Consider the following 8,141-nt stretch of genomic DNA (forward strand, 5'->3'; position numbering starts at 1 on the left):
AGACCCTGTAGACTCTGTCCTAAATAAATAGGACTCTTCTTCTCAGCAGTGCTGACTTCCAGAGCTGATGCTCAAACTGAGTCTAGAAGAACAGCAAAAATGTTCCAGGCAATGACATAGTTAAGTCAGAGGGTGTGCCCACAATAGAAGTCACCTAGGCATAGACATAGGGCGCCTACAACTCAGTGAGAAAAGCCTGGACACACAAAATCTCATGGGTGTATCCTACAGGAGGAGAGGGGATGCATGGCCTGACTTAAAGGCAAAGAGGAGCAGCAGCTGCCCACACCTCACCATACACATCTCAAGAGCAACCTCTTTAACTCCAGTTCCCTCTAGGTCTCAGACAAAGTGACTGAGACCATGCACCATGGAGAGATGAGATTAAATGTTGGTGTATCCTGGTCACAGGACAGAAGGGCGCAGAGCCCTAGAGACAGGAACCTGTCAGTCGGTGAGGGCGGCTCAGTCGGTGGTGGACCTGCGGTACCAAAACCGCGCCCGGAAGTCGTCACTGCAGGTCATGAAGCTGGGGTTGGTGGGAGAATGCACGATGCAGCGCAAGATGTTGTTGTGCCACAGGGAGAGCAGGTTTCTCCACTCCGCTCTCCTTGAGTCCCAGTAGCAGAGGCTGATGGTCCTCTCGTCCGGTAGCAGCACATAGTCCTCCATGTGGTTAAAGACTGCCCGCATCCAGTACACCTGCCGGCCGCTCAGCCCTGCACCTGTGTATCTGACCAGCGTTCGTCCTGTTGATATCTCCCAGAGTTTAGCTACTGAATCTTTTCCACTTGACAAAATATATTTAGAATTTTTGGAAAAAATGGCCGAACAGACTTCAGCACCATCATGTGCTTTCTCAAAAGTTGTGATGCATCGATTTGAAACGCCATCCCATAGCTTGATGCAGCTGTCCTTGCTACCAGTCACATACATATTGGCACTGGGATTGTAACTCACAGAACAGATAGCATCGGTATGTTGATCTTGAGGATTGCAAGAGACGAAACACTGAAAGGTGTTGTTGTCGTAAAGGCGTGGAGTGGGATGCTGCGCGCCAACAAGGATGAAGCCTCCAGAGGAGTAGAAAGAGATGGAGCGCAGCATTTCTGCTTCCTGGATGTATTTGAAGGCTCTTTTTGCAGATGGTTTGGAGTAATCAAATAATTTAAGAGTATAATCCTTGGAGCCAGAGGCCAGGATCTGCTCCATCGGATGGAAGGCCAGGCACGTGACTTCGTCCACGTGGTCGTACAGAGTCCGAATCACTGGGTGGTTCTCCATGTTCTGCTGTGCAGTCTCGTTCATCATGACCTCTATTGGCATGGCACTTTTGGCCAACATTCTTTCTGTGTCAAGAATCTTTACGGAGGCATCAGCAGACCCAGTGGCTATCAGCTGCCCATCCCTGCTCTACGTGGCTATGTGGCATGGTCCTTTATGGGAGGTGACATAGCAGCTTTCATACTCGGAAGCCTCTGGGGACATGGTCTAGACATCGGCATCAAATTCCAAGTTAATCCCCGTGCCAGGGGCAACTGTATCTGAGCGACCAATTGCGTACTGAACTGCAGTGTCATCATTTTCCATGCCCAGTTTGATGAGATGCAGGAGCTGCTCTGAAGGCGCACAGACAGACTGAGGCTTGATTTCATTGATGAGGCCGTTAGCAATGCTGATGTAGCCATCGTAGAGCAGCTGGCTAATGATGAGCTTGTAGAGCTGCTGCTGGTCCTTCAAGCCCACTTTGGTTCTGTACATCTTGGAGAGAGGGTAGTGTCCTGTTGAGCCGCAAACTCGGGTCTCCTCCTGCTCTCTCCTCGAAAAATGGAGGCCCAGCCAGATGTTTTGTAAACTCAAAGTATTATTTTAAAATATGAATTAGCCAGGTGCAGTAAAACACAACTGTAGTATCAACAGATTGAGACTGAAGCTAAAGGAGTTCAAGACTAGCCTGGGCAACAGTGCAAGACTTTGTTTCAAAACAAAGCAAAACAAAACCAAAAAGTCAACTAATATATGAGTGAGCTGTTGTCTTAGTCTTTTCTGTTGCTTTTGTCACCAGATGGGGTTCAGGGAGGGCCCCTAAAGAGGAGATATATCTCAACTTGTTAATAGGTGATAAATTTGGCAGGTCTAATACAGGCTTTTGTGCATTACCAGCAATTAATCCCAAGTACACACATGACAGCAAGTGGAAAGTAACTTGATTTATTGAAGATCACAGGAAGTTGTGCTCAGGACAAGTCCATGCTGACAATCGATATGGCAGGAACAGAAAAGTAGTGCTGGGGCAGCAGGAAAGTAAAAACAATGCATAGAGAACACAACATACAGCAGCAACCCTCAGTAAATTTGGCTTTCAGAATTTAAATGGTATGCACCTCAGCCTCCTCTGAATCTCTAGGTATGATTGTCAGCAGTGATTGACAGGGTGCTGTGTTATCTCAGGGATTCTCAATACTTATGCCTATCCCAGAGTTCACTCTGACCTTTATTACATGCATAATATGTAATATACATCCACGAAAACCTAGAAAATTTGGAGTGGGATAAAAGTGACTAAAGGTCAGGCTAGAAGATCCAACACACATGTCTTCTCAACTAGAGCATCAGCAATTACCTGGGTTTTTGTTGATTCTCTACTTCTCTTAGGAAAATGAAAGGAACAATGGCCATAGGATGCTGTTTAAAACTAAATGGGTAGAAGAGAGTGACTTGTGGATGAGTCATGGCCATTGCTTGACCAATGTGCTCTCAGTGAAAGCCTGAGAGAATGTTTTCTCTCCATGTGACTCTCCTTAGGAACACTCTACATCGTCAATCACTTTCCTCTGTGGCCCCATAATCTCCCTGATCATAAAATTGTTCAGCTCCATTGTTTCTAACTATACTAAATTGACCACCCCTGTCAGTTCATTAACTCTCATCACAGAAAAGCATTTTAGGACAGTACAAAATAAAGGTAGATTTATTAGGTAAAGTTAGAAAGACATAGAAAATAAGAGAGAAATTTCAGTTTGAAGAACTGAAGGAAGCACAACTCTAATGAAGATGATCTGACTGGGTCTCAACAAAAGAATAAGGCAAACTACCATGGGTTTTCTGGGGTGGCTAGAGTCTGGTTGGTCAGTTTCTCAGTTCTGGTTTTACAAGATATTTCTGGAAGTTTTCACTGCCTGACAGGGCAATTCAGTCTCTATGAGATGATTGTTTTTGCTCTGAGGAGTCTGTGAATTATCTGCTGGAATCCAAGGTGACTAAAAGTTTAGAAAAATGACCAAAGTATGCAGTGCATTTTGTCTTAGTAGAGTAATTTTACTTTGGGGGTAGGGAATTTAAGAGGGACAAGGGACAAAGGAGAGAGATCAATGAAAGAATTATAGTAGAAGGAAGGCTGAAGAACAAAGGATGATCACCTAGGCTTGGAGAAAAAAAGCACAAGAGAGAATGAAGGAGAAAGTAATAGAATAGTGCACTGATCCAGAAAGACTAGACATAATGTTCACTTGTGAAAATATTAAAAAGTTGTGAAAGGCAATTAAGGAAAGAGCAAGAAGATGAACAAAGCAAACATTAAAAGTAAAAATTTAAACAACCAAAAAGATACACAGAAAAAGGAAAACAAAAGAAACAAATGAAAAAGAAATAATTCTTCTGGTGTCCACAGTTCTGTGGTAGGGTCCAAGTCAGACCACAAAACTATGCTGGGTAACCCCACCAAGTCTGCAGTAGGACTAGCCCTGAGTGCATCACCAATCTTGGCTTCCAGAGGTGGTGACTGGGCCAGTCCTCAGAGAAGATTTTTGTATGTGTCTTGGTGGTCCACCCAATTCTCCTTACCCTGTTTGTCTCTGTATCACTCACTCAGTTACTGTGGCACCCTCATATAGACCGTGCAAGGCTGCTCTCAGTGCTGTGTACAGTTGGCTCCTCCCAGTCCTTGCATGGCCTCCTCTGTTCCACTCCCACTGGCACATGTCTCTCCTATCATGCCGCTGGTCACAGGGCAGGGGGAATGCTGTCAGATGACTCATTGACTGTGCTGCCACAGAGGTACCTAAGACATCTTGGTGCTATGTCTCTCTCCTTTTGTGTGTGTGTGTGTGTGTGTGTGTGTGTGTGTGTGTGTGTGTGTGTGTGTAGAGGGGTGCTGACTTTCCCCTCATTGTCCTGCCTATTACCCAAAGCTGCTTAAATCCTACATCTGTATCCCTTTATCATGCTGCTGGTCATAGGGCAGTGCAGGAAGGGTTATGTAACTCTACTCACCACCTTCACCACCATCACTGCAGTCCCCATCCTTGCTGTTGCTTGAGGATCCAGTTATCCACTATGATGCATGGCAAAATTTAAAAAAAAAAAAAAAAGCCCTGTGGGCTGCTTCACCATTTCATAAAATTCTATATCTTTGTTTGATCTATAAGTCTCTTATTTCAGATTGATTTTTGGCATCAGGTTGTATGTCCTTCCATTTCTTCCAATTTCCTATGTTTTTAGTTAATTTTCTCCAGCATGGTTCCTCCTCTACTCAGCCATGTTGAATCTTTTTTCACATCTTTCATAAGGCTGATCTCTAAGAGTTTTTGGATGCTATTGTGAATGATATTGTGTTCCTAATTTCTTTTTCAGTGAGTTCATTTTTAGTATATAGGAATGTTATTGATTGTCATGTGGTTATTTTATAACCTGTCATATTTCTGAATTTTGTTATAATTCTGGGAGTCTTTTGGTGGAATTTTTTGTGTCTTGTAAGTAAAGCATGATGTCATCTGCAAATAGTAGTATTTTGACTTTGTCTTTTCCTATTTGTATCCCTTTTACTTCTTTCTCTTGCTCTATTGCTCTGGCTAATGTTTCAAGGATGATGTAGAACAGAAGACACAGGGTCTTTTTATGCAGTTCAGGCTGGCCTTAAGCTCATTTTGTAGTCAAAATTGATCTCAAACTCACAATAGTCCTCCTATCTCAACTTCCCAAGTGCTGGGATTATAGCTGTTTTGTTTCTGATTTTAGAGAAAAGGCTTTCAGCTTTTCCCCATTTAATATGATGCTGGTAGTAGGTTGGTCATAAATGGCTTTTATATTATCGTATGGGCCTTCTATAACTATTTTCTTCAGTTTTTATCTTGAATTTATGTTGGATTTTGTCAGAGGTTTTTTCATCTATTGAGATGATCATGTGATTTTTTTCCTATTTCTATATATGATGAATTACATTTATTATTATTATTATTAATTATTATTATTATATTATTAAAGTCCTTTTGAGACAGGATCTTGCTATGCAGTTCAGGCTGGCCTTGAGCTCATTTTGTAGTCAAGGTTGATCTCAAACTCACAACAATCCTCCTATCTCCACCTCCCATGTGCTGAGAATGTATGCATGTACCACCATTCCCTGCCCTAAGTTATATTTATTGCTTTGTATGTGCTAAACCATCCTTGCATTCCTACAATGAAGTCTACTTGTCATGGTGCATGATATTTTTGATAATTTGTCACATTCTGTTTGTCAGTATCTGATTAAGGTTTTTTGCATCTGTGTTCATTAGCAATATTGGCCTATAGTTGGGCTGGATCCCTTAGTTGGTTTGGGGATAGAGATGTTACCTTCTGAAAATAATTTTAGAAGTACTCCTTCAATCGAGAAGTTTGGGAAGTATTGGTGTTGGATCTTTTATTCTTTCAAGGAACCACTTCTTCAATGCATTGACTCTTTGTATTGATTTTTTAGTGTTCATCGCACTAATTTCTGCCCTGAGGTTCATAATTTCCTTCCTTGTAGAAGCTCTGAGTTTAGATTGTTATACTTTTTGAAACCTTGATATGCATAATTAAATAATTTATATGGGCTCATTCTGTTTTTCTGGTGTGGGTGTTCACCATTATAAACTTCCTTCATAAAAATGCTTTCATCGTGTCCCATAGGGTGTGGTATGTTTTACTGGCATTATCATTTAGTTATAGATACTATCTTGTTTCTCTCTTTATTTCTTCTGTGACTCACTGATTATTTAAGAGTGTGTTGTTTAATTTTTACATGTTTACATAGTTTTTGTGGTTTCTTTTGCTATTGATTTCTAGTTTTATTACACTGTGATCTGATTATATGCATGGTAAAATTTCACTTCTTTTGGATTTGTTCAGTTATGTTTTCTTTGCTAATATGTAGTCTAGTTTGGAGAAAGTACCACAGATGGCCAAAAAGAATGTGTATTGTATCAAACTCTGGTCTCTGCACTTGCCAAGGTAGGTGCTTTATTCACTGAGTTATCTCACTGGCTCTCTGAATTACTTTTGTAGACAAATTTTTTATGCCCTTTATGCTGTCTTTATATATATATATATATATATATATATATATATATATATATATATATATATATCCTTATATATATATCATTTCCATGTTTGTTTGAAGGTTTGGTTCAACTCTGATATTTCCTCATTGGTTTTTAATTTAGTTGATCTATTTGTGATGAGATATTGAGACTCCCTACTATATTTGTATTGATGTTTGTCTGATATCTTATGTCCCCTAGAGTTGTTTTATGAAGTTGGGTATAATTGTTATCTCTTCCCATTGAATAGTTCTTTTGGCCAGTATGTAATTGTAAGAGCAGAATAAAGGAACATAGAAAACACAGGGCAAAGCCCAGACAAGGAACATAAAATTCTCGCATGCTTATCATAACCATGTGATTGTAAAAATACATCCTTATGAAAATGTTACTCACACTGCATGTTCAAGAAATTATCAACTAACCTTTTCCCATTTCCAGAAAGAAAGTCTGAGACTACTGTTGGCCTAGAATACACTAATCAGTGAAACAGTTACTTCTAGAAACAGTTAATCCATATAAGTATAGGATAGAGAAGACTCACTGAGCATCCCAAGTGGGCTGCCCCCTATCTTGTAGCTTAACTCTGATGTTAAGATAATGCTTCTATGTTCTCTGAATTTCCTATTCTTCAAACTTTCACTTTGTACTACATCATTCTTGACTTTCCTGTTTTCCACTAAGAGCCCTACTTCTTCATTTTTCACCAAAGTAAGGGCAAGGACTTGAGGAGAGGCAGAGGGTCATTCTTGGGGACTCCAACCTCCCAGAGATCACACTGAATGCAACATAATGTCTTTGTGACCTCTAATCAGCTTTGGCTTGAGAGTTTCTTTGTCTGAAGATAGCACAGCTACACTTGTTTGTTTTCAGACTTGCAAGAAATACTGATTTTCATCCTTTGATTTTTAATCTACACATTTGTGTGTGTGTGTGTGTGTGTGTGTGTGTGTGTGTGTGTTTTAAATGTGTTTCTTGCACACAGCATGTTAGTTTCTGCTTCTTGATCCATTATGTTACTCTGTGTCTTTTGATTGGCTTGAGTCCACTGACAAGGGTAGTTATAATTGAAAGGTATTGATGTGTACCTATTATTGTATTAGTTTCCTTCTGCTGCTTTGCCTCCTTTCTCTCCTACTTAGTTATTATGCCTATCTGATGATTGTGCCTATTCATTTTGTTGGCTCTTCATTTTGTTAGCTTCATTGTCTCTTTCTGGAATATACTTAAGAATTTTGGAGGAGGGAGTGTTGGTTTAGTGGGCATGAATTTCTTTGGGTTTTATTTATTGTGGAAGTATCTTATTTCTTCATCAATTTTGAGAGATAATTTTGCAGGCTATAACAATCTGGCCTGGAAATTGTTTTCTTTAAGAGTTTGAATACTTCATGTCATGCTCCCCTACTTTAAGGTCTGTGCTGAGAAATCTGTTGTAATTCTCATAGGTTTTCTTTTAGAGGTAATTGGTTATTTCTGACTAGCAGCCTTTAAGATTCTTTTCTTGTGCTGTATTTCTGGTGATTTTGATAATAATTTTAATTATGATGTGGTAGAAAGTGGTTTTTTGCTTGTCCTGGTATTCAGGATTATATATGCTTCATTTATGTGTTAAATACTTTTTTAAAAAAATTATTTTATTTTATTTTTTTTGACAACTCATACAGAATTTTACTTAACAAAGTAATATAAATTTCACAGTATTTGTTGTAATACATGGTATTCTCTTACAACCAGCTATTCATATTACCAGATATTGGAAGAAGAAAAAACTGGAGCAATGTATAAGAAATTAAGAAA

The 8,141-nt window shown here is 39.7% G+C and overlaps 1 pseudogene; it reads right to left on the reverse strand.

The window, feature by feature from the left end:
- Positions 1-407: 407 nt before the first annotated feature.
- Positions 408-1,824, reverse strand: LOC101575036 (annotated as a pseudogene).
- Positions 1,825-8,141: the final 6,317 nt, after the last annotated feature.

Source organism: Octodon degus, unplaced genomic scaffold, assembly GCF_000260255.1.
Source record: "Octodon degus isolate 3935 unplaced genomic scaffold, OctDeg1.0 scaffold00307, whole genome shotgun sequence".
NCBI lineage: Eukaryota > Metazoa > Chordata > Mammalia > Rodentia > Octodontidae > Octodon > Octodon degus.